Source organism: Saimiri boliviensis, chromosome 4 (assembly GCF_048565385.1).
Source record: "Saimiri boliviensis isolate mSaiBol1 chromosome 4, mSaiBol1.pri, whole genome shotgun sequence".
In the NCBI taxonomy this organism is placed as follows: Eukaryota; Metazoa; Chordata; class Mammalia; order Primates; family Cebidae; genus Saimiri; species Saimiri boliviensis.
In genome coordinates, this window is record NC_133452.1 from 92,574,097 (window position 1) to 92,601,660 (window position 27,564).

The 27,564-nt window shown below is 38.0% G+C and overlaps 1 long non-coding RNA gene and 1 pseudogene across 1 annotated transcript in view; one reads left to right on the forward strand and one right to left on the reverse strand.

Moving 5' to 3' along the window:
• Nucleotides 1–27,564, forward strand: part of LOC141584298 (uncharacterized) — a 131,007-nt gene that overhangs the window by 60,383 nt on the left and 43,060 nt on the right. The window lies entirely within an intron of this gene.
• On the reverse strand, nt 17,899–18,909 carry LOC101035845 (polycomb complex protein BMI-1 pseudogene; annotated as a pseudogene).

A 27,564-nucleotide genomic window follows, 5' to 3' on the forward strand; every position in this document is an offset into this window, starting at 1 on the left:
TCAGTAAGTAATTTTTTAAATGAATGAGTACTGTCTCTTTTTATACCTGGTTTCTCATTTCCATACCCCTTTTCTCTTTCACTCTTTTTTCATTTTCTAATTTTCTATGAGCTTGTGAGGCATTTCCATTTTTCAAATACGTTTCCTTTTTGCTTAAACATACTTTTAAAAGTATTTATAATTATATAAGTGAAACAATACAGTTTCATTGTAGATGATTTTGAAAATTCGGAAGTGTAGTAAAATGTTCAAGTCTTCTTTTAACACACACACATGCACATCAAAATCTTGCTCCTAGCCTCTGAAGCTAGTAACTGTTTGAGAAATATCCTTTCAAAATATTCTGTGCATTCATGTGTATGCTTTGTAACACACATATATGCATAAGTATATATATTTATATAGAGAGATGACTAGCTTTAGAGTTTCGTTAGCTTAAATTCTGTTTTATGAATTTGTTTTTACCTTGAAATTATGACTTAGAGATCATTTTATATCAGTACATATGAGTATGCAACTTTATTTTTAATGTCAATAATAATCTATCATTTATTTAACCAGTCCTTCATTGATGGACAATTCCCATTTTTTGCTGTTAAGATTTGCACTCTTCTATCTCAATGTGCTAGTCCGGTAAAATGATTTGTAGGTTAACCAACTTACTACTCAACCTCGAAAGTTGAGTAAAAGCTGGACTGATTGTAGTAGGAGAAGAATTAGGGACTGAAATGCAAACAGGTAATAGAATATGTACACCTGACTCATCTCTTCAACATGTTTTCTTCCAAAACTAAGCAATATGTAATCATAGGATGCTACTGGTTTGGATATTGGGGTTTTTCAATTTTAAAGAAAACTAGGGCTTTCTTGTTTATTTAGCATTGTTTATTTTGATATTTATTTGCTTTTTCCTTGATTATAAAAATCATTTTCTAAGAAAATTTAGGAAACACAGTAATGGAAAAAAAAAAAAACACTAAGAACCACTGTTATTGTTCTTATCACTGTTATTGCTCCTTTTAACCTTTCTTGGACATATATACAAGAACAAAACTGAGATACAGTGTAAAATAGATTTGTGTCCTGCTCCTTTTATTTTTTTAATTTTTAATTTTATGGTATATAGTAGGTATATATATTTATGGGACATGCATGGTATTTTGATACAGGCATGCATTGTGTAATAATCATGTCAGGGTAAATGGGCTATTTATCACTTCAAGCACTTATCCTTTCTTTGTGTTACAAAATTCTAATTATATTATTTTAGTTACTTTTAAATGTAGAATAAACTATTGTTGACTGTAGTCACCTGTTGTGCCGTCAAATACTAGGTCTTACTTATTCTATCTAACTAGGTTTTTATACTCATTAACCATTCTGATTTCCACCTCCTCTGTACTACTCTTAGCCTCTGGTAATCATCATTCTACTCTCTATTTTCATGAGCTCAATTGTTTTAATTTTTAACTCCAACAAATAAGTGAGAACATGTCACATCTGTCTTTCTGTACCTCACTTATTTCACTTAACATAATGTCCTCCAGTTCCAGCCATGTTGTTGCAAATGACAGCCTCCCATTCTTTTTTACAGGTGAATGGTACTCCATTGTGTATACATATCACATTTTCTGTACTCCATTGTGTATACATATCACATTTTCTACAGCCATTCTTCTGTTGATGGGCACTTGGGTTGTTTCCAAATTTCGGCTATTGTGAATAATGCTACAATAAATATGGTAGTGCAAATATCTCTTTGATATACAGACTTCCTTTCTTTGGGGTATATACTTAGCAATGGGATTGCTGGATCATATGGTAGTTCCATAGCTCTATTTTTAGTTTTTTGAGGAACTTCTAAAATTGTTCTCCATAGTGGTTATACTAATTTACGTTCTCAGCTACAGTGTACAAGGGTTCCCTTTTCTCTACATCCTTACCAGCAATTGTTATTGTCTGTCTTTTGGATAAAAGCCATTTTAACTGGAGTGAGATATTCATTACAGTTTTGATTTGCAGTTTTCTGATGATCAATGAAGTTTAGCATATTTTCACATACTTGTTTGACATTTGTATGTCTCTTTTTGAGAAAAGTTCATTCAGGTCATTTGTCTTTTTTTTTTTTTTTCCTTCCTTCCTTCCTTCCTTCCTTCCTTCCTTCCTTCCTTTTTTATTTATTTATTTTTTTTTTGGCAAGGTCTCACTCTATTACCCAGGCTGGAGTGCTGTGGCATGATTGCAGCTCACTGAAACCTCTGCCTCCTGGGTTCAAGCAATTCTTGTGCCTCAGCCTCCTGAGTAGCTGGGATTACAGATGTGTACCACCACGCCCAGCTAACTTTTGTGGTTTTTGATAGACAGGTTTTCACCATGTTGTTCAGGATGGTCTAGAACTCCTAACCTCAAGTGATCTTCCTGCCTTGGCCTCCTAAGTGCTGAGATTACAGACGTGAGCCACTGCACCAGGCCTGATTTGCCCATTTTAAAATCAGATTATTAGATTTTTTTTCTTATTGAGTTATTTGAGTTCCTCATATATCCTGGTTATTTTTTCTTATCAGGTGGATATTTTGCAAATATTTTCCCCCATTTTAATGTGTTGTCTCTTTGTTGATTGTTTTCTTTGCTATAAAGAAGCTTTTTAACTTGATGTGATTCCATTTGTCCATTTTGGCTTTGGTTGCTTGCGCTTTTGGGTTATTCCTCAATAAATCTTTGCCCAGAACAAGGTTTCCCAAATGCTTTATTTTAGTAGTTTCATAGTTTGAGGTCTTAGATTTAATTGCTTAATCCATTTTAATTTGATTTTTGTATATGGCAAGAGATAGGGGTTAGCTTCATTCTTCTGCACATGGATATCCAGTTTTCCCAGCACCATTTATTGAACTGTCCTGTACCCATTGTATGACCTTGGAAAGTTTGTTGAAAATGAATTTACTGTAGATATAAAAATTTATTTCTGAGTTCTCTATGCTGTTCCATTGGTCTTTGTGTCTGTTTTTATGCCAGTATCATGCTGTTTTGGTTACTACAGCTCTGTAGTATAATTTGAAGTCAGATCATGTGATTCTCAGTTTTTCCTTTTGCTCAGAATGGCTTTGGTTATTCTTGGCCTTTTGTGGTTCCACAAAAATTTTAGGGCTTTTTTTTTTTATTTCTGTGAAGAATATCATTGATATTTTGATAAGGATTACACTGACTCTGTAGATTGTTTGGGTGGTATGGATATTTTAACAATATCAATTATTCTAATCCATGAACATGGAATATCTTTCCATTTTTTAGTGTCTTCAATTTCTTACACCAGTGATTTATGTCATTACAGAAATCATTCACTTGTACATTATAGAGATCTTTCACTTCTTAAGTTTATTTCTAGATATTTTATTTTATTTGCAGCTACTGTAAATGGAATTACTTTCTTGATCTTTTTTCAGATTTTTTGCTGTTGACATATAGAAATGTTACTGATTTTCTGTTAGTTTTGTATCCTGTGACTTCACTAAATTTATCAGTTCTAATCGTTTTTTGATGGAGTCTTAGGTTTTTCTAAGTGTAAGTTTATATATCTGACTTCTTCCTTTCCAATTTGGGTGCCTTTTCTCTTGTCTGATTGCTCTAACTAGAAGTTCTAGCACTATCTTGAATAACAGTGGTGAAAGTAGGCATCCTTTCCTTGTTTCAGATCTTAGAGGAAAGACTTTCAGTTTCCCCTCATTTAAGATGATACTGGTGGTAGGTCTACTGTGTTTGGATTTTATTGTGTTTAAGTATGTTCCTTCTATACCTAGTTTTTTGAGGTTTTTTTAATCATGAAAATATGTGGAATTTTGTCAAGTGCTTTTTGAACGTCCGTTGAAATGATCATATGGCTTTGCCCTTCATTCTGTTGATATAATGTATCACATTGATTGATATATGCATGTTGAGCCACCCTTACATGCCAGGAATAAATCCCACTTGCTCATGATAAATAATCTTTTTAATGTGTTATTTAAACCAGTTTGCTAGAATTTAATTGATGATTTTTGCATTAATGTTCATCAGATATATTGGCCTGTACTTTTCTTAATTTGACTTTGGTTTTGGTTATCAGGGTAATACTGGCTTCATACAATGGGTTTGAAAGTATTCTCTCCTCCTTTATTTTTCAGAATAGTTTGAGCAGGATTGGTATTAGTTTTTCTTTAAATGTTTGGTAAAATTCAGCAGTGAAGCCATTGGGCCTCCGGCTTTTCTTCCTAGGTGAGTTTTTATCATGGCCTTGATCTTGTTACTTATTATTGGTCTGTTCAGGTTTTGAATTTCTTCATGGTTCAATCTTGGTGGGTTGTGAGTGTTTAGAAATTTATCGATTTCTTCTAGGTTTTTCAATTTATTGATGCATAGTTACTCATAGTAATCTCTAATGATCCTCTGAATTTCTGTGGTATAACTTATAATATCTACTTTTTCTTTTTTGTTTTGTTTCCCCTGAGGCAGGGTCTCACATTGTTGCCCAGGCTGGAGTGTAGTGGCACAGACACGGCTCACTGCAGCCTCATCCTCACAGGCTCGAGTGATCCTCCTGCCGCAGTCCCCCAAGTAGTTGGGACTAGGCATGTGTCACTGCACCCAGCTAATTTTTGTATTTTTACTAGAGAAAGGTTTCACCATGTTGCTGGGCTGGTCCAGAACTCCTGAGCTCAAGTGATCTGCTTGCCTTGGCTTCCCAAAGTGCTGGGATTACAGGCATGAGCTATTGTGTCCTGCATAATATCTCCTTTTTAATCTCTGATCTTGTTTATTTGGGTCTTTTTTTTCTTAATTAGACTGTCTAAAAGTTTGTTTATTTTATCTTTTAAAGAAACCAAATTTTTGTTCCTTTGATATTTTGTATTGTTTTCTCATTTCAATTTCATTAATTTCTCCTCTGATCTTTATTATTTCTTTTCTTCTGCTAATTTTGAATTTGCTTGCTCTTGCTTTTCTAGTTCACTAAGATGCATCATTAGATTACTTATTTGAGGTTTTTCTACTTTTTTATTTAGGCATTTATTGCTATAAATTTTCCTCTTAGTATTACTTTTGCTATGCCCCATAGGTTTTTGTATGTTATGTTTCGATTTTCATGTGTTTCAAAAGAGTTTTTAATTTCCTTCTTAATTTCTTTATTGACCCATGAATTATTTAGGAGCATGTTGTTTAATTTCCATGTGTTTGAATAGTTTCTAGAGTTCCTGTCATTATTGATTTCCAGTTTTACTCCATTATGGTCAGGGTGGGAAACAATATAATTTCAATTTTTTTGAACTTTTAAAGACTTATTTTGTGGCCTAATATATGATCTATTTTTGATAATGTTCTGTGTGCTGAGGAGAAGATTGTGTATTCTGCAGCTATTGGATGAAATATTCTGTAAATAGGCTGGGCGTAGTAGGTCAAGCCTGTAATCCCAGCACTTTGGAAGGCCAAAGTGAGTGGATCACGAGGTCAAGAGATCGAGAACATCCTGGTCAAAAATAATAAAACCCCATCTCTACTAAAAATACAAAAAATTAGCCGGACATGGTGGCACATGCCTGTAATCCCAGCTACTCAGGAGGCTGAGCCAGGGGAATTGCCTGAACCCAGGAGGCGGAGGTTGCGGTGAGCTGAGATCGCACCATTGCACTCCAGCCTGGGTAACAAGAGCAAAACTCCGTCTCAAAAAAAAAAAAAAAAAAAGAAAGAAATATTCTGTAAATATCTATTAGGTTCATTTGGTCTACAGTGCAAATTTAGACTAATGTTTCTTTGTTGATTTTCTGTCAAGATCATCTGTCCAATGCTGAAAGTGGGGTGTTGAAATCTCTAGCTATTATTGTATTGGGGTCTATCTCTCTTTAGTTCTAATAATATTCACTTTATATATCTGGGTGCTCCAGTGTTGGATTCATGTATATTTGTATTTGTTATATCCTCTTGTTGAATTGACCCCTTTATCATTATATAATAACCTTCTTTGTCTCTTTTTATGATTTTTTTCTGGAAATCTGTTTTGTCTGATATAAATATAGATACTCCCGCTCTTTTTTGATTTCTGTTTGCATGGAATATCTTTTTCTATCCCTTTATTTTCAGTCAGTTTGTGTCTTTATAGGTGAAACGTGTTTCTTGTGGGCAGAAAATAGTTGGATCTTGTTTTTTTTATCCATTTAGTTACTCTGTCTTTTGATTAGAGAGTTCAGTCCATATACATTCAATGTTATTATTGATAAGTAAGGACTTACTCCTGCCATTTTTCGCTCTTTTCTTCCTTCATTCCTTTACTCTTGTCCTACTTGTTGAAACATGTACCCCAAAACCTAAAATGCAATAAAAAAAAAAAGAAAAGATGATTTTCTCTGGGGGTTTGTTTTAATTTCTTGTGTGTGTGTGTGTGTGTGTGTGTGTGTGTGTGTGTGTGTGTATCTGTTGTAGGTTTTCAAATTTGAGCTTACCATGAGGCTTGCAAATAACATAACCCGTTATTTTAAACATATGACAGCTTAACAGATTGCATAAACAAACACACTAGCAAACAAGCAAATAGAGAACTAATAAAAACTCTACATTTTAACATCATCCTTCCATTTTTAACTTGTTTTATTTCTATTTGTATCTTATTATGTTATGTATTGAAAAGTTGTTGTAGTTACTATTTTTGATAGGTTCATCCTTTAGTCTTCTTACTCAAGATATAAGTGATTTACAAACCACAATTACAGTGTTATAGTCTGGATTTGTCTGTGTACTTACTATTACTAGTGAGTTTTGTACATTCAAATGATTTCTTATTGCTCATTAACATGCTTTCATTTCAGATCGAAGAACTCCTTTTAGCACTTCTTGTATGACAGGTCTGATGTTGATGAAATCCCTAAGCTTTTGTTTGTCTGGGAAAGTCTTTATTTCTCCTTCATGTTTGAAGAATATTTTCACTGGCTAAAAGTTCTAGGATTCTAAGATAAAAGTTGTTTTCTTTCAGCACTGTAGGAAACATTGTACAATGTAAGTGTCATGTCACTGTCTCTTGGTCTGTAAGGTTTCCATTGAGAACTCTGCTGCCAGACATATTGGAGTTCCTTTGTATGTTATTTGTTTCTTTTCTCTTGATGCTTTTAGGATCCTTTCTTAATTCTTGACCTTTGGGAATTTGATTATTAAATGTCTTGAAGTTGTCTTGTTTGGATTAAATGTTTGTCGTGAAGTTGTCTCATTTGGATTAAATCTGTTTGGTATTCCATATAATTCCAGTACTTGAATATTGGTATCTTTTCCTAGATTTCAAAATTTTTCTGTTATTATCCCTTTGAATTAACTTTGTACCCTGATCTCTCTCTCTCTCTCTCTCTCTCTCTCTCTCTTCTCTCCTCTTTAAGTTCAATAATTCTTAAATTTGCCCTTATGAGGCTATTTTCTAGATCTTATAGGCATGCTTCCTTCTTTTTAACTCTTTTTTCTTTTGCCTTTTCTGACTATGCATTTTCAAATAGTCTGTCTTCAACCTCATTAATTTTTTTTCTGCTTGATTAATTCTGCTGTTGAGAGACTGAAACATTCTTTAGTATATCAGTTGAATTTTTCAGCTCCAGAATTTCTGCTTGACTTTTAAAAATTATTTCAATCTCTTTTTTAAATGTATCTGAAAAGGACTCTAAATTTCTTCTCTATTTTATCTTGATCTTTCATTGATCTGTTACTTGATTGATCTTCCTCAAAGTAGCTATTTTAAATTCTCTGTCTGAAAAGCCACAGATCTCTGTCTCTGCAGGATTGGTCTTTAATGTCAAATTTACTTTGTTTGGTGAAGTCATGCTTTCCTGGATGGTCTTGATGCCTGTGGATGTTCATCTGTATCTGGACATTAAAAAGTTAAATATTTATTGTAATCTTCATAGTTTGGGTTTGTTTGTACCCATCCTTCTTGAAAGGGCTTTCCAAGTATTCAAAGTGAATTGAGTATTGTGCTGTAAGTCTTTGGTCACTGCAGCTGTATCTGCTTTAGAGGGCACCTCAAGCCCCATAATGCAAACTCTTACAGACTCATATAGATACCACCTTACTGGTCTTGGGAAAGACCCAGGTGAATCCCCTGTATTATCAGGCAGTATCTCTGTTCTCTTCCCTTACTCTCCCACAAACAGATAGAGTCTCCTCCATGCTGTGCTGCCTGGAGTTTGGGGAAGTGTGACACAAGTACTCCTATACCCACCACCTCTGAGACTCTGCTTTGTCAGACCTGAACCCAGAACAGTAGTAAGACTTGGCAAAGACCTGTAGCAGCTATTGTGGGGCTACTGCTGATGTTTGTTCAAGGCCTAAAAGTTCTTTAGTCAGCAGGTGGTAAGTCCAACCAAGCTTGTGTCTTTCCCTTCAGAACAGTAGGTTCCCTTCTGACCTAGGATGGGTTTAGAAATGCTGTCCAGAAACCAGAGCCTAGAGTCAGAAATGTTACTAACCTACTAGGTGCTCTCCTTTACTGTGGCTTAGCTGACACATATGTTATGAAACAAAGTCCATGTTACTATTTTTTCTTCTTTCCTCAAGCAGAAGGAGTCTCTGTAGCCACATGGCTTTACACTCATGGCAAGTACTGTCTGGCTACCACTGATGTTTATTCAAGACCCAAGGGGTCTTTAGTTAGCAGGTGGTAAGTCTTCCCAGTCCTAGGACTCTCCCTTCAGAGCCATGGGTTCCCTTCTGGTCCAGGACAGGTTTAGAAATGCTGTTCAAGCTGGGCGCGGTGGCTCAAGCCTGTAATCCCAGCACTTTGGGAGGCCGAGGCGGGTGGATCACGAGGTCAAGAGATCGAGACCATCCTGGTCAACATGGTGAAACCCCATCTCTACTAAAGGTGCAAAAATTAGCTGGGCATGGTGGCGCGTGCCTGTAATCCCAGCTACTCCGGAGGCTGAGGCAGGAGAATTGCCTGAATCCAGGAGGCGGAGGTTGCCTTTGAGCCGAGATTGCGCCATTGCACTCCAGCCTGGGTAACAAGAGCGAAACTCCATCTCAAAAAAAAAAAAAAAAAAAAAAGAAAAGAAAAAGAAAAAGAAAAAAAAAAAGAAATGCTGTTCAAGAGCTAAGACTGGGATCAGGGACTTTAGGAGTTTGCTTAATCCTTCATTTTACTGTGGCTGACCTGGTATTCAAGTTGCAAGACAATGTCCTTTTTACTCTTCCTTCTCCTTTCTTCAAGGGGAAAGAGTCTCTTCCAAAGCTGTGAGCTGTACCACCTGGAATTGGGGGAAGGATGGTACAAGCACTCCCTCCGCCGAACCAGCTGGTATCTCACTGGGTTGTGTGTACCCCAAATCCATTGGCTCCAAACCCAGAACAGCGTCAGGACTTGTCGAGGAATTATAGTCTTTGTGGCCTAGATTGCCTTTCAAGCTTACTTATAACCCAAGAATGTGTCAGCCCATGGTGGTGGGATTAGCTAGAACTCAAGTTCTAACCACTGATAGGAGCAGTTCCCCTCTGGCCAGAGCTCGTTTAATTGCTCCCTCCATGGGCACCAGCTTAACTCTGTCCTGTGTTGCTTTCCACTGTGAGAGAGCAGCACTGAGTTCCAATGCAGAGTCCCGCAATCACCGTTCTCTCCTCTCCCAAGCACACAGAATCTCTCTCAGCAGTACAGAGCTGCTTGTGGGGAATAGGGGAGAGATAATGTAGGCAATTCAAGACTGTCTTTTCTAACCTTCTCAGGGCCTTTTTTCTTGATATAATAGTAAAATCAGGTACTGTGATTATTCATCTGATTCTTTGTTTTTACAAAGGTGCTTTATGGTGTGGATAGTTGCTGAATTTGGTGTTCTATGGGGACAATGATAACTGGAGAGTTCTATTCCACTGTCTTTCTCTGCCTCCTCCCTCTTCACTGCCCTGCTCCTTTTAAATTAAACATTATATTGTGAACATTTTTCATATCTTAAGTCATCTTTAAGAGTCTTCTTTTTTTTTTTTTTTTGAGATATAATGGAGAGCAGCAGTGTGATCATGGCTCACTGCAGCCTCAAGCTGAGCTCAAACAATCTTCCCACTTCAGCTTCTGAGTAGCTGGGACCGCAGGTACATGCCACCACTCCTGGCTAATTTGTTGTTGTTATTTTTTATAAAGATGGGGTCTCACTATGTTGCCCAGGCTGGCCTCAAATTCCTAGACTCAGGCAAGCCTCCTGCATCAGCCCCCCCAAAGTACTAGGATTACAGGTGTGAGCCATGGCAACTTGCTCAAAAGTCTAATTTTACTGGTCACATGGTTCTTAGCCTTATGTGGTAAAACCTAGATGCTTCTTGAATAAACTTAATAAGCCTCAATTTCCACCTTCAGAAAGGCTGAATGTTTCCAGCCTAGTGCTACATGAACAAGGGTCTCCAGAAAGCCTAATATAAATATTATAGCTTTCTTCTGAATTGTCAGGGACTGAGTATAAGAATATAAAGTGTAAACACTTGGAAACCAATTGGAAATACCTTCTGAAGCTAAATATGTTCATTCCCTAATCCAGCAGTGCCACTTTTAGGTACGTATACTTAAGGAAACTCTTGCATAAGTACACAGGGATACAAATTTAAGGATGCTCATTCCAGTCCTGGTAAAATAATAATAAATAATTATAATTTATATAATAATCAAATATATTTATAATAAATAAATAAATAACATAATAATATATAATATATAAAGTATAATGTATATAATACATAATAAATAAAAATAATTAAAAATTTTTAAATAACCAAAGAATAATCCATTCTCATATCGATAGGAGAATAGATCAGAAACTGTGGTATATTTATGTGATGGAATACTATACAGACATTAAAAGGAATGAGATGAAGCTGTTTAGGTCATCATAGATAGATGTCAGAAGCAAAGGGCTGGGCCAGGTATGGTGCCTCACACCGGTAATCCCAGCGCTTTGGGAGGCTGAGGCAAGCAGATCACTTGAGCACAGGAGTTCAAGACCAGCCTGGGCAACATGGCAAAATCCTGCCTCTACAAAAAATACAAAAAAAAAAAAAAAAAAAATGAGTCAGGCATGATGATGGCACATGCCTGTAGTCCCAGATGCTTGGGGAGCTGAGGCAAGAGGATCAATTGAACCTGGGAAATCTAGTCTTTAGTGAGCTAAGACCATGTCACTGCACTCCAACTTGAGTGACAGAGTGAGACCCTGTCTCAAAAACCAAAAGGCTGAATGAAAATGGCACAATGGCGCGTGGTAGGACAATGCCTTAGTTCATTTGTAAGCATTTCTGCTTCATGGATACTTAAGTATATTAAAAAAAGATGAAAACAAATTCACCATAACAGTTGTCTCTGAGGAAGAGCATAATGGAGCAAGGGTAATTTTCACTTTACATATTTTAAATTTTTTTCTTTCTTTCCTTCTTTCTTTCTTTCTTTTTGGAGATAGATACTTACTCTGTAAACCCAAGCTGAAGTGCAGTTGTGCAATCTTGGCTTACTGCAACTTCCATCTCTAGGGCTCAAGAGATTCTCGTGCCTCAGCCTCCCCAGTATCTGGGACTACAGATGCATGCCACCACACCCAGCTAATTTTTTGTGTTGTAGAGATGCGGTTTCACCATGTTGCCCAGGGTGGTCTCGAACTCCTGAACTCAGGTGATCCGCCCACTTCGGCCTCCCAAAGTGCTGCGATTACAGGCATGAGCCACCATACCTAGCTATTGTTTTGGGTTTATTTTGTGTCATGTTTATTCGAAAAAGATTAAACAAATAAAACAAAATATTGTTAATTGATCATGTTATGTAGTATTTACATGGATTTTTTTTTTTTTTTTTTTTTTTTTTTTTTTTTGAGACAGAGTCTCGCTCTGTCACCAGGCATCAGGCTGGAGTGCAGTGGCAGAATCCCAGCTCACTGCAACTTCCGCCTCCTGGATTCAAGCAATTCTTCTGCCTCAGCCTCCTGAGTAGCTGGGACTACAGGCATGTACCACCATGCCCAGCTAACTTTTGTATTTTTAGTAGAGATGGAGTTTCACGTTGTTGGCCAGGATGGTCTCGATCTCTTGACCTTGTGATCTGCCCACCTTGGCCTCCCAAAGTGCTGGGATAACAGGTGTGAGCCACTGCGCCCTGCCTTACATGACCTTTTTAATATTGTTCTCAATACTTCTAACTTCTCTTTAATTTTCTCTCAAAAAGAGTAAATAAATAATAAAAATAATAAATTTTTCGAGCCAATTAATTTATTATAACCATTATGTTATGCTGTAGATTCTCTTTGTTTGCAGCAGTTATATTCTGTAAACTTGCAGTGAATACCAAATAACCAAATACTGATCAATTGTTTGAAAGGAAAATACAGAGTTGGGTTCCTGGAGTCTCAGGTCACAATATTTTCATTAATTGATCAAACATAACCTAGTATTATGTGTGTTCTTGTTTTAAGACACCTTATGTAATTAACACTGGACTCGTGGTCAACAGTGCTATAATTCTTACCTGAATAAAGCTTACCTAATGCAAAGTATTTTCTTTGTAAGGCATATCATAACCCTTGTGTGCTTAGGAACATTTTCCTTTTTTCTTATTTTGAGACAGATTCTCACTCTGTCACCTAGGCTGAAGTGCCGTGGTGCAATCTCTGCTCACTGCAACTTCCATCTCTCCGGTTCAAGTGATTCTCCTGCTTCAGCCTCCAGAGTAGCTGGGATTACAGGTGCACACCACCACGCCCAGATAATTTTGCATTTTTAGTAGAGACTGGTTTGACCATGTTGGCCAGGCTGATCTCAAACTCTTGACCTCAAGTGATCCGCCTACCTCAGCCTCTGAAAGTGCTGAGATTGCAGGCGTAAGCCACCTCCGTGCCCAGCCAGGAACATCTTCAAAAGCAAAATTACCAACAAAAAAACACAAAAATGTGAGAAATGTAGCACTAAATAGACCTCAAAGAGAACACTTGCTTACAGTATGAGGGTCAGAACAAGAAAGCAGAGCAGTATCTCATTCAACCTCAGCAGAGAATATGAACATCAAGTAACTCAAATTTTTCACCACTTTATGCACGTCTGAAGATAGCCAGGAAAGTACCATGAATATTGATTTGGAAGTTACAAATAAATTTTAACAAGTAAGCAAATTCATACATAAATATCTATGAATAATGAGAGTTAACTCCATGTACTTACGCAGATCACTGACACAAATTATAAATTGTAACAATATCTAAACAAGACTCTATTATTAAAACCTAATTTGATTTAATTCATCCCTATGTAAGGGAGAGCAAATTTTAGAAAAATTAAAAAAAAAACCTAATTGCGTTTTACGTAAAAATGAGTTGGCCCATTTTCAAAACATTATTGAAATGTCTCAAGAAACCATTAAGAATAAGAAATAAGCTCTCTCAAATGTCATGTGAAGAATAGGAAGGTCAACACATCCTTCACCTCTGAGACAGACACATATGACACATACAAGGACATTTTTTGTCTCTTCTCTTCTCTTTAACTGACACAGAGTTTCCAGGTCAGAACTGGTTTGTAAACAATGTAATCCTGAAGAATCAACACAGAAGAACAGAAACTGGAGGATGGATAGATGGGTGGAAGGGTCAAATATTGTCAAATTGCTTTCCTGTCCCTGTGATTCCCTGAGCTCCAAAAGTCTGTTTTTATTAACCCAGTTTCAGTCCAATTATCTTTTTAATTGTTCAAATTTACCCTTGGCTAGAATATCCAAAAGCTTTAATTTCTTTCTAAAATTACCTCATTTTTTGTGTCCTTAGAAGCACATGTAGACATGTGGCTATGTTAGGAGCAGAGAGAAAGGCAAGATTTGAGTAAGTAATCTTTAAAAGATCTGCAGGAACATAGAATCGTCTGTCTTCAAATGGCCCTAATGTTATAAACATCAATGAGGCCAGCACAAGCCAAGTGCAGGTGCCTGATCACGTGCTCCTGATGACATGAAAGGTCAGAGCACAGCAAGTCAGCCTGTACCTTACTTATGGTCAGACTCTGCATTTGGAAACAATACTTAGTACCTTTAGTGTCCACTTTCATTGACTAGATTTTTACTTACAAACCTATGCTAATTTTAACAAGTAAAATCATACTAAAATATATAGCAAAAAGATTAATAATCTCTCTCTTCATTCCCTCCACTCTCACTCCCCAGCCACCACTTCCCAACCCTTCCATTTCAAATCAACACTTTGATTGCCAATCAAGCCAAGAGCTCAAGAGCACCTGCTAGTGTCCTGTGGTGCAGGCTGGAATTTAGGGAAGAAGCAAAGCAGTTGCAGGGGCAACTGTGGATAGACAAGCCTGGGCAGAGTGCACCTGCACACACTGTGGGGCTATGCTCCAGAAAAGGGAACCCTGTCTCCCTATGACTTCATTTTTATGGGGCAAGTATTGGGATGCTCTTGCAAATGGAGCAAAATCATCCAAGGTTGGTGTGCCAAAAAGGTAAGCATGGGTGCCAGCTGTTTTTAGGATTCAAGGACCATGATTTGGATTCTAACACCTGATAGCCTTGTGAGAAATTGAGAAGGAATACAGATCCTCTCTTCTCCATGGAAACGAGAAGTCCCTGGCCCAGCTACCTCATCTCCAACAACACAAAGTGTGACTCGGGAGCCAAAGATCCAAGAATTCAGTCTGTCTCTCCAGTGTAACTTACATTAAAATCTTTCTTTGTGTTTATCTACATAATGTATATCTATATAGTCTATGTATTTGTAGATATATATGTGTATATCTGTGTATTTATATATCGTCCATATATATCTGTATGATATATCTATGTAACACACACAACACAAAAGGTTTTTAAATATTATTAAAATGTGAAAATGGGATTATACTAAAGCTATAATTAGGCAGCCTATTTTTCTTATTTACTGTATCTTGAATTTCCCTGGATAAAGTTGAAAAAATAAGGGCCATGAAGAGACAATGAGTCATCTATTACTAGGAACTAGTTAGTGGCTGGGCAGAATTGAAATCTTGAAATTTGAAATTGACTATGTAAACCCATAACAAACTCCTGGTGCATATCAAGATTAACATGTATAGAAGCTCTTCCAAAGAAACTGCCAAATATATTGTGACTATTGAGAAACAATGTTCTACCAACAACTAGTCTCTCTGCTTCTTCCCTTACCTCCCCTCAATATGTCTTCAACATAGCAGCTAGAGTGATGTTGCTAAAGTAGAACACACATCATGCCATTCTACTCAACCTCAATCCCCCCAACTGATTCCCATCTGTACTGTAATAATCATAAAGCTAAGAACTTTGAAGAAAAGTAAAACAGGCTCAGAGATTGGAGAGTGATGGGAGGTAACATTTCAGACAGAGTCATACGAGAAGGCCTCTCTGAATAGGTGATGTTGGAGTCTAAGTCCAGGGAGGAACTGACACTTGCGGCTATGTTAGGAGCAGAGGGAAAGGCAAGATTTGAGTCAGTAATCAATCAATTCCACTACCTCAACAGCCCATTATAATTACAGAAATGTGCTTCTGCACCTGATATAAATGTGAATAGATATGAGGAATACAATACTATGACTAAGTGTCTAGGACATGAAAATAACTTAGACATTTAGCTATAGTATTGTATCCTTCATATCTATTCACCAAAAATGTCACTAAACGAAGACTTTCTATATAGCAGATGCTGTTGACCCTCGTCTCCCTCAGAATAAATGGTGAAGTATTTTCAATGGCATAACAGTCTTTCCACTCTTCCCTGCCTCCCTGCTGCCCTCTCCCCTCCCCAGCTTCATCTCTGATCCTATTTCCTATTACTCTCTCCCTCTGTCATTGAAGTCGGACATTCTGGCCTCCTTGGTGTTCTTGGAACACTCCAGTGATGCTCCAACTTCAGAACTGGTGCCCTTGCATTTTCATGTGCCCAGTATGCCCATTACCCACATGGCTTCTGTGACTCATTCTTTTGACTTCTCCTTGTCTTCACTCAAATGTTGTCTTCTCCTAAGTTCTTTCCTGGCTTGCCTTTCTAAAATTGCCACCCTATCCATCACACCCTTATAATTTTCTTGTCTCTCCATGAGGGCAGAGGTTTTTTGTTGTTGTTGTTGTTGTTGTTTTTAATGTAAAAGTAATGATTTAATGACTATAAGCAAGACAAAGCAATAGAATTGTGCTTCTTTTGCAGACTGGGGACAGTGAAATGTTTAGCTACAATTTTCCCATACAAACATGAAACAATATTCATATAGAATAAACACCCTCACAAATAACTGATGGGTGATGAACACACACCAAGTTCGACCAAAGCAAAAAAACTAAAAATTGTTGGGGTTATTCATATTTTAAATTCAACATGCTTTCCCTATGTAAAAATATCTGTAGAAGCCCATAATAAATAGCTTCTATTTCCAGACAAAGCAGAGAAGGCATATTCCATTGTAAAATAATTGTAAAAGCAACTCTTAAATTTGAAATTACTGCTATACCACATATTAAAATAATTTTAGATAAAATGCCTTCTTCCAACAATTTGCTGGTTTATTTAAAAATTTTAGAATTACAGTGATCAGTATGCAATTTAAAAATACATTAATTCCGGCCGGGCGCGGTGGCTCAAGCCTGTAATCCCAGCACTTTGGGAGGCCGAGGCGGGTGGATCACAAGGTCGAGAGATCGAGACCAACCTGGTCAACATGGTGAAACCCCGTCTCTACTAAAAATACAAAAAATTAGCTGGGCATGGTGGCGCGTGCCTATAATCCCAGCTACTCAGGAGGCTGAGGCAGGAGAATTGCCTGAACCCAGGAGGCGGAGGTTGCGGTGAGCCGAGATCGCGCCATTGCACTCCAGCCTGGGTAACAAGAGCAAAACTCCGTCTCAGGAAAAAAAAAAAAAAAATACATTAATTCCATCACAACCAATGGAAGATTAAGACACTATTTCCATATTTCCCAATTAAAATATTTTCTTTACTGCAACAATTTTTTAAGTAAACATTATTATTGGAGAAAAGTCAGTATTATAAAGATGAGCCAATTGCTTCTAGTGGAATTTAGAATTAGATACCAAATTAAAAATATTCTATGCTGGTAAGCAAGGTTTGACATAGGTTATGGGTATCTACAAAGGTCAAACCAGTTGGGAGAATTTTAATAATCATTTCTGAATGCATGAAACACAATATTTCTTTATAGCATTTATAAATATATCATACAATACTGTTTCCTGTTATGTCATATACCAATATGGCATTGTACAACAAGCATAATGCCATCTGATTCTTACAAAAGCGAATCATTTAAACAAGTCTGTAAAATAAATGGTCGTACCGGCTTTTAGGCATTCAGATTGTAAAACTGAAGTTTGCTTTTCTTTGATTGGTTTTGCATAGCAACAGAGAAGTAAAAATCAAACAGGAATCAAAATGGCTAAATATGCAAGAAATCATTATTCACAGTGACATGGCTACATATAAAACATTATTCTATGCATATTCTTTCCATTGGTTGAATTTCAAGATAAAAAGCACTTGTTTTCTACAGGTTCACAAAACAGCATAATAACAAGAACTATCAAGGAGAATGTAATGTAGGTGTCAGTTGAGATTAACAAACTATGGCCCAATGCTTACGTCCACTTTAGAATATTTCCAAATCCAAACAATGGTTACAGAAGCCATTTTCCATCTTTCCTAACACAGAGAAAAAAGTTTTGCCTGCTTTCCAAGAAACCAATACTTTATAATGACAATCTTTCTTTTTAATTAACATCCATAGCAGTACCACATGTACTCCACCTTTTGTAGCCAAATTTAATGTCACTACAAAAGAAAGCAAATTGGACAATAGTCACATGTATTAGCATCTATAAAGCTGTAATGGCATGAAGCTATCTATATAAATCAGGGGTTTTAAATATTTTTTCCTTAACAGTCTCAGGTATCAACCAGAAGAAGTTGCTGATGACCCATTTACTGATGATTTTCGAGGTCTATTGGCAAAAGAAGATTAGTGGTTACCACTGGGGTGTTACTGGTTCCTTTCATAGTACTGGAAATGTGAGGAAACTGTGGATGAGGAGACTGCATTAGAGTACTGGAGCTAGGCAAACAAGAAGAGGTGGAGGGACTACCTCCTGCTGGGCTGTTGGCCTCGTCACCCCCAGAGTCACTTTCCAGTTCTCCAGCATTTGTCAGTCCATCAAACTCTGTATTTCAAAGGAAGTGGACCATTCCTTCTCTAGGTATAAATGTAGGCAATTTCCATTAGAGTGTAATAATCCTTTAAAGGTTCCTCCTCATACATGACATCAATCTGGAAAATATTTGGTATGTCCATTTTACCTCTGAGAAACTTTCTTAAGTGCATCACAGTCATTGCTGCTGGGCTTCGTAAATATCTTTTATCATTCACCTCCTCTTTAGATTTCTCTTTGTCTTTGTTTACTTTCCGATCCAATCTGTTCTGGTCAAAGAATTCAATGGATAAGCTTATTATCTCATCATCAGTTATAATTCTCTTATCTTCATCTGCAACCTCTCCTCTGTCTTCATTAGAACCATTGGCAGCATCAGCGGAAGGATGAGCTGCATAAAAATCCCTTCTTCTCTTCATTTCCTTTTTGAAAATCCCTGGAACTAATTTGTATAGCCCATCTTGAAGAGTTTTATCTGACCTTATATTCAGTAGTGGTCTGATTTTGAGAACTTGGACGTCACAAACAGGACAATACTTGCTGGTCTCCAGGTAACGAACAATACACGTTTTACAGAAGGAATGTAGACATTCTATTATAGTTGTGGCATCAACGAAGTACCCTCCACAAAGCACACACATCAGGTGCGGATTTAGTTCAGTGATCTTGATTCTGGCTGTTCGATGCGTTTCTGCTTGATAAAAGGTCCCGGCGCGAGGCGATCGAAGCGGGCGGAAAAGACAATAAAGTTAAAAGTCGTTCAGCAGAAAATGAATGCAAGCCAAGCGGCCACCTGGAAGCCAGCTGCAGACGCCGCTGTCAGTGGGCAACCAGCGCGGCCCCGGGCAGCCGTGCCCGCCGCGCCCGCCTCGTGCCACCTCCGGCCGGCCTCCTCCTGCTCCGGCACCTCGGCCTCCTCCTCCGACTCGAGGGCAGAGATTTTTGTTTGTTTTGCTCCTGCTGTGTTGCCAGCCCCTAGGACAGTGCCAGGCAACATGATATGCACTCTATAGCCCCTTGTTGAATGAATAAATAAATCTTCGACAACTTTACTCAACAAAATGACCAGTTTTTCAACAGTGCTTAGCACTCCAGTGAGTCACCAGAGCCACAGAGACTCAAAGCCATTTTTTTTCCAGAAAAAAAGTATCCCAAGTGACAGGAGAGTTAACCCTAGGCTTAATCTAGGACAGAGCAATGCATTGTGCATTTCCTGTATCAGAGATAGCCAGGATCCAGGGAGGTTTCAAGGTTCAGATGTTAAGCCAGTCAAATCGTCAGAGGGGGACCAAGAAAAGAACAGACAAAGTCCTTGTGCTGAGTGGTGCTCAGGTGAAGGGCTGCATAAGTCTTACTAGAGAGAAATTGCCTCTATGAGACTTCTTAGAGGATGGACATTGTTATTGTGCTGACCCTAATGGAGCCGTTTAAGAACTTCCATCATGGGGGGTTCATACCTGCTCTTTTCTCTTCTTCCTCATGCTTTACAGTTAGCATTCTCTCAACTTGTCCTTCTCAGGAAACATGCTGCCCTTCTTGTGGAAGGGTAGGCAGGACCTGTTCATGTTTACTGGAATGTGAACAGAGTAGAACCTGGTAACCCCATTGCTTCACCACAGCCAGTTGGGAAATTGGTCCCACCCCCGCACTGAGGGAATCCTTTGAGAACCTTCATTCTTCTGTTACCATCCTGCGGCACATCAAACACTCCGTGGTGTTCAATAAATGCTGGCTCATGAGCTAATGATCTAATTATTAATGACTCTGGTCAATGTAGAGCCTTTACTCCAGAGTTATTTGCAAGACTGTGGGCATTGTACCTTGTTGGTAATTAGATTATGCCCTAGGGATCTCTGGATGAAAGTAGACCTGTCTCAAATGTTATGTGTCAGAATTCTAATTATAAAAATCCATAATTGGTTGCCTCTTTAAGAACAATGAGAATAATGGCTTGTCTGCGCCAAGAAGGATCTACAAGAGGAACACAAACAAGAAAGTGTTGCTGTAGGGAAGTGAGATGTTTAAATGTCTTGGGGAAACCTGGTGCTATGGTGCCCTGGACTAAACCCTGCAAATGCAAAAACCAAGCTGGGAGCAAGGCTCATCGATGCTTATGCAAAAACTCTCAAGGAAAGCATTCTAAATCCTGAATCTAATGTTGGCTCCCCGGGATGCTGGGGAAGTTTGAGAATAATCACCTGTGACACTCAGGCTTCCCTTGAGCCACAATTTTAGACCACTGACCTTAGTTCTGAGCTGGATGGATGCCAAAATTGAATTTCCTTTCCTAGCTGTCTCTCAAGTCAGTTGGCAATATTTGCTTTGAGTTCTTTTTCCAACTTACACAGAATTAATGTAGGGTCATTTTGAAGTCTTTCCTCCTTTGGGCTGGAAGTGTTGAGGAAAGCAATGTATGCTGTTTAGGTCCCAGGTGACACCTTTTTGTTCGTGTGTCTGCTTTGTTTTCTGCTTCCTTTGAAGGCCTGTCCACTTTGTCTACATAAAGTCTATATTAGGGTGCACATCAATTCCAGAAGCATTTATTGCCTAATCGCCATCGGTTGAGTCCTCTGTTAAATGCTGAAGGTGGTGAGGCTAGGAGAGGAGGTGTAGAGCTTACAGAGGACGTGTGTGATGGAGGAAAGAACACAGGCTCTGGAGTGAGACTCTGGCTTTTAATCCTGGCCTCATTACAGATCAGCAGTGAGAACTTGGGCAGGTTATATACACACAGTAAGCCTCTGTTTCCCCAACTAGAAAACTGGAGTAATAATTCCAAATCTGAGAGAATTATACTTGTAAACAGATTCAAAATTATATATATTTTTATGATTGCATAAAATATAATAGTAAAGAGCCACAAATGCAACACATAAGGATAAAATAAGTTATCATTTTTTTCAATATATTGTTAGTCCTTAATCTCTAGAAGCTGACAGTTGAGACAGGAAAATAAACCTCATATGCATGAAACAAGTAGAGAATAGCAGAGGACAAATGATCAGATTCGAAAACAGAAGGAAAGAAGGCACAAGTTTCAAAATACATGTGTAAGGTAATAAGTGCTATGAGCAATAAGAAATCACATCATAATTTCTGCCTAGTGAGTTTTTTTCCAATCATCTATCATCCAAGCCTCAGTACTTATATAATTAGAAAATGCAGGGTGTTTGTTCTCTCTTGGGTAAGCATGTCTAATTTAAATTCCATTGCATTCCAGATCACATGAAATCAACATATAAATGAAAAGCTGTTTACATTTCTGAGATGAGATGGAACTTTTGACTTTTCTACTTGAAGAAACAGTATCACTGTCACTCTGCTAAAAACTCAAAAAGAAAAGGTTTTTTCCTCCCCCTCTCATTGACCATAAAGTCAAAAAGACAGGGAGAACTATGCCTCAAGTTTGATTAAGGAACAGTCTGATTTGTTAATAAAATTGCTATCAGTAGTTAAAATAATGTATATGCATGTATATATAATATGTAAATGTAATAACATACATGTATCTGTACATAGGTAACATACTTATATAACAGTAATATATATTTGTAATAGTAATATATAATAATGTATATATAAAAGTAATATGTGCATGTATGCATATATAATAGTATGATCACGTACCAACTATCATCAATAACCAATCTAAACTCCACACTGTAACTTTCTGCACATGTGAGGTCTCTTAAGGTCAGTGAGCCTCTAAATGTATAAATAGCATGTGTGAGGCCCCACCTATGGTTGTTAGAGCTCCAGGAAACAGGTGGCATGTGAGTCAAATTAAGATATTTAAGGCACAACTGTCCCCCATAAAGTGAACATTTTTAGTTTTCTGACTTGAAGATGTGGATATTTTCAACCTTTTAATTCTAGGCTGCCTTACTCTCATCTCCATGGTGCAGCACACACCCCATGAATAAGGCCTGTTTCATCCAAGAAAAACAACCCTTGACCATCCACTTCCTCATATCTCACCTGGGGCAAACCAGTTGGCCTATCTTTGGCTGACTTCAACAAATCAAACTGTGCACAATGGTCATTGTGCATACTGAAAGACCTAAAATGTTCATTAAAAAACTAATTCAAACTTAATAACACTACCCTACCTGAGGTAAACTCTTAAAACCAGTTTCTGGTCAATGAGATGCCTGTGTCAAATGGTTTTTTAATCAAATTCTTTCCATATCCTGCTAACAGAGCTTGATGAGTTTAATTAATGATCATTTTGAATTCTTTCATGAAGACAGGGTTTTTTTTTTCTAAAGCACTTATGATTCCAGGAATTTTTTTTTTTTTTGAGACAGGGTCTTGCTCTATTGTGCAAACAGTGGTGTGATCACAGCTCCTTGAGGCCTCAACCTTCCAGGCTCAAGTGAACCTCCTGTCTCAGCCTCAAGTAGCTGGGACTACAGGCATGCACCACCATGCCTGGCTAATTTTTTGTAATTTTTGGAGAGGCAGGGTTTTGTCATGTTGCCTAGGCTGACCTCGAACTCCTGGGCTCAAGCTGTCCACCCACCTCGACCTCCAAATGTGCTGGGATTACAGTCATGAGCCACCGCGCCTGACCCAATGCCAGGATTTTAAATAGAAAATTTCCCTTCCAGGCAGCTTTGACAAATCATACATTTTTTTTCCTTCTAAGATGAGCTTATGTTGGCTGTGATCTCAATCCCACTGATACAGTGCTCCTTTTTTAAGGACACAGATTAATTGGAGGTGGGGAAAAGTGTCGGTATGTAAAGGAAAAACATTTTCTTTTTATATAATTATTGAGTAATTTGGAAGGCATTGTAGAAATCATCCAGATCTCTGTAAAATCCATGGGCTAGATTGAATTTCCTTTGTGTTTCCTCCAGCTTTAGTGTTCGATGAACACCAAAAGCTGTCATTCACTCAACTTCGAACTCCTGCTGAACAGTCACCAGGTCTTACTCGTCTTCATATTTCCAAAGCCCTTTACAAGGCCTGGCACACAGTAGGCCCTCATTACTTGTTTGTTAATGAATGAATAAATCATCCTATATGCTTTGTATGCTTCATTTCAGTGCTTTCTGACTATAGCAAGAATCCTATGTTGCCATTCATGGCTCATGATTCTGTTCTTCAGCATCACAAAATCAGACCATAGAATTTTCCTATTTCATGTTTTATTCTGTGGCTGTAGGGTACAAACACTATTTATCAGTGCCAATAATTTTGTTGAAGTGGATCTGTTCATTCATTTAATAAATATATACAGAGGCCAGGCACAGTGGCTCAAGCCTGTAATCCCAGCACTTTGGGAGGCCGAGGCAGGTGGATCACGAGGTCAAGAGATGGAGACCATCCTGGTCAACATGGGAAAACCCTGTCTCTACTAAAAATACAAAAAATTAGCTGGGCATGGTGGTGTGTGCCTGTAATCCCAGCTACTCAGGAGGCTGAGGCAGGAGAATTGCCTGAACCCAGGAGGCGGAGGTTGTGGCAAGCCGGGATCGCGCCATTGCACTCCAGCCTGGGTAACAAGAGCGAAACTCCATCTCAAAAAATAATAATAATAATAAATAAAATAAATATATACAGAACACCTACTGGGCACCTGTGTTGCAATGCTGAACAAGGCAAAGTTTCCTATATCAAGGAACTTGTATATTGAAGAAGACAGGCAAGTAAACATAATAGTATGAGAGCTATAAAGGATAAGTACAACAAGCTGTGAGAACAGAAGAGTAGCTGACCTGGTCTGAGAAATTCAGGAAATGTTTCCCAAAGGAAGTAGTAGATTCAAACCTTAAGCTTAAGAGTAAGGTGGGTGAAAGTGGGGAGGGGGGCAGACAGCATAGAGGGCAGTGAGAACTTCAGATCCCAGTGTGGATGTTTATTTAGAAGGCAGTAAAGGACCCTTAGGAGAGGCCAAGCTAGGGATGCAATTTGTGTTTTAGAAATATCTTTCTAATTGCAGTTAGAAAAGTAGAAAGGGGCAAGACCAGAGGCCAGGAGAAGTCTAAAAAGTGACAGTGAAGGTAAAGGCACTGGCAGCAGACATAAAGAGAATTAGATGAATTCTAGATAGATTGAGGAAGAAACTGAATTGATATATATGGTATGGGAATGATGCAGGAAAGAAGACGTAAATTCTGATACCTGCTTTGAGAAATTGAGTGGATAGTTGTGTCATCTGCTAGGATAAGAAACACCTTCTAAAGCAGTAGCACTTTGGGAAGGAAGGAAAGCAATGATAAATTCTGTAGAGTTCCTAAATGATATCCAAGATGAGCTACCTAACAATGCTGTGGTCTGAATGTTTGTGTTCCTCAACATTCATATGTTGAAGCCTAATTCCCAATGCAATGCTATTTGACAGTGAGGCCTTTCAAAGATAAATAGGTCATGAGGGGAGAGCCCTCATTAATGAGATTGGTGTCTCTATATAAAGAAACACAGATGCCTGCCATGGTGGCTCACATTGCAATCCCAGCCCTTTGGGAGGCTAAGATGCAAGGATCACTTAAGGCCAGGAGTTTGTGATCAGCCTGGGCAATATAGGGAGACCTCATCTCTACAAATAACAATTTCAAAAAAATTAGTCAGGTATGGTGGTGCATGCCCATGTCCCAGCTACTCAGGAGGCTGAGGCAGGAGGATCACCTAAGACTGGGGGGTCAAGGCTGCAATGAGCCATGATCACCTCACTGCACTCCAGCCTGAGCAACAGAGAGAGAGCCTGTCTCAAAAAAAATAAAAAGAGAGAGAGAGAGAGAGAGAGTGAGAGACAAGACAGATGATTTCTGTTTCCACCATGTGAGGATATGACAGGAAGGTGATCATCTGCAAGCCAGGAGACAGGTCCTAATGATCTTGGACTTCCCAGTATCCAGAACTGTGTAAAATAAATTTACATTGTTTAAGCCACCTATTCTATGGTATTTTTTTATAGTAACCCAAAATAACTAAGACAAATAGTTATTTGGTGATATAAATCTGTATCTCAGGAAAGAGTTTTGCACTGAAATTATATGACTGACTGTTATCAACATATAGATACTATAGAAACTATTAAAATGAATGTCCTGAGGGAAAGAAGGTGGCAGAAAAATACTAAGAAATGCTAATCTTTAAGAGACATTCAAATATTTGCTTACTAATTAATATCACCAGCTCCATCTCCATTCCTAAGGACCGAATACATTCTAGGTCATAGAGATTTACTGTGGTTCAAATGTGAACCCCAAAGTTCGCCGGTTGGTAATTTGATCCCCAATGTGGAGATGTTGAGAGGGGAGATCTTTAAGAGGTGATTAGGTTAGGTCATGAGGGCTCTACCCTCATGAATTTTTTATTGCCATTATCATGAGAGGGGGGTTGTTATCACAGTAGTGTATTCCTTATAAAATAATGAATTTGACCTCTCTCTCTCTCTTTTGTCCTCTCTGTCCTTTGCTATGTAATGACATAGCAGAAAGATCTTTGCTAGATTCAGGGGCCTCAGTCTTGGACTTCATATCCTCCAGAACTGTGAGCCAATAAATTTTTGTTCATTATAAATTGCCCAGTCTGTGGTAATTAGTTATAGCAGAAAACAAAAACAAAAACAAACAAACAACAACAACAACAAAAAAAAAAAAAAACAGATGAGGATAGTTAGGCTCTAACAAGGCACTTTCTACGGTGATCCTACCTAGGAGCTCTGTGGAGAGACAGAGCCAGGCCTACGTCACTTACGAATGTCTTACATAAATTCTCAATTACTCGACTGAAATGATTTACAAATTTTGCTTTATCATATGGGTATAGAGAGGAGAAAGAGTTAATTACTAAACATGTGAGTGCCTAAGACATGTTCCTAAGCTTCCTCAAGAATATTTTTATAGATTGCACTCAGTACCACAGACAGGAGGTCCATGAAAATCCATCTAGGATAGAGATGCCTTGTATCCGTTACTAAGCTGTTATTAAGGAGACACAGCACCATGCTTTGCTTTCACCGTCTCCCGCAAATCACACACACACAACTTAAGAGGGAGGAGCAGGTGGAGCAGATGGCAGCCATGATGGTATCAGCAAGAGCAATAGCTACCAAGAAAAAATTTTTTAAAAGCACTTAAATTTATGATTTAAAAAAACTGAAACCAAGAGCTTTTGGCATCATACTCGAGTCGTGTTTGTATGATGTCACAGCAGGTCATAAATGCTGGTTTCAGAAGTATTTCTGTAAACAGGGTTGGTCGGAAATATGTAACTAAGCAAATAAAACCTCCTTTTATAATTTTATAAAACCCTGGGGACATTGTAGTTATTTTTATTCTTGCTTTGTTTTATATAATCTGGAGTGTCCCAGAGCTATTATGATCCCATCTGTTGAAACCCTCCAACTTTGTTGTCAACCTTAGAACAAATATTTTGATTTACTAAGGAACTTAAATCAGATAAGAGATTCTGGGGGATGCAGAATCATCCAAAAATTGTTATCTTAAGATATTTAGTTATTTTCTTAGTCATGCATCTTCCACAAACTGCATGTCTTGCAAAGCTAACTTTCTAAGCACTTCAGTTCTGGGGGTATAATAAATCCCTAAGATTTGACATCTTGGTAAAAAATAGACATGTGGATTAATGGCAGATAACAGGGTCCCTAAAATAGAATAACACATCCTGCTTTAAAATTTCTCAACGTTTTGAACTCTTTGAATTTTAGCAAGAATCTAGATATTATACATCGGCCCAAGATAACTTTGTAAATAATTTTTAACATAAACACAAATTTAGTATTTTATCATTGTAGTAGCATGTTCTAAAAAAGTTAGGCTCTTTCTAAGTGTTGAATGTATATTTTGTTTTAAGGATGTTACATTTATCAACCCATTCAGTCCTCACATTCAGTCCTCACATTCAGTCCTATAAAGTGGGCACTATCTATTATTAGCCCCATTTTTCAGATGAGAAAACTGAGACTCAGAGAGGCAAGCCAATTTGCCAAAGGTTAACAGGTAATAAATAGTAGTGTTTAAAATTCAGCTCCAAAGCTACATCCTTAGCCACTGTCATACTAGAGGCAAATTTTCCCCCATGTTGTCCACAGACCCCATTATCAGAGCTTATTAAAAAATCCCAATTCCTTGGGAAAACTATCTCTTCATGCTCTGAATCTCATATGCCTAGGTTTGAAACTTAGGGGACAGCAGAATGACCTTTAGAGCTTGTTAAAAATGCAAGCACAAGACACTAAATTTTCGAAGGCTTGATGGTGAGACTGGTGGAAAGCTTCCAAAGTTTTCCGGTTTTGACTGCACCTTTTGTATTGGAAAAGAGGTTTATTAGGTCTTTGGAGTGTACAGAGTATAGGAAAAGTCCAGGTCTGGATGACGGAACAGGGTTGCTCAGCTGCACTGCCTAGTAAT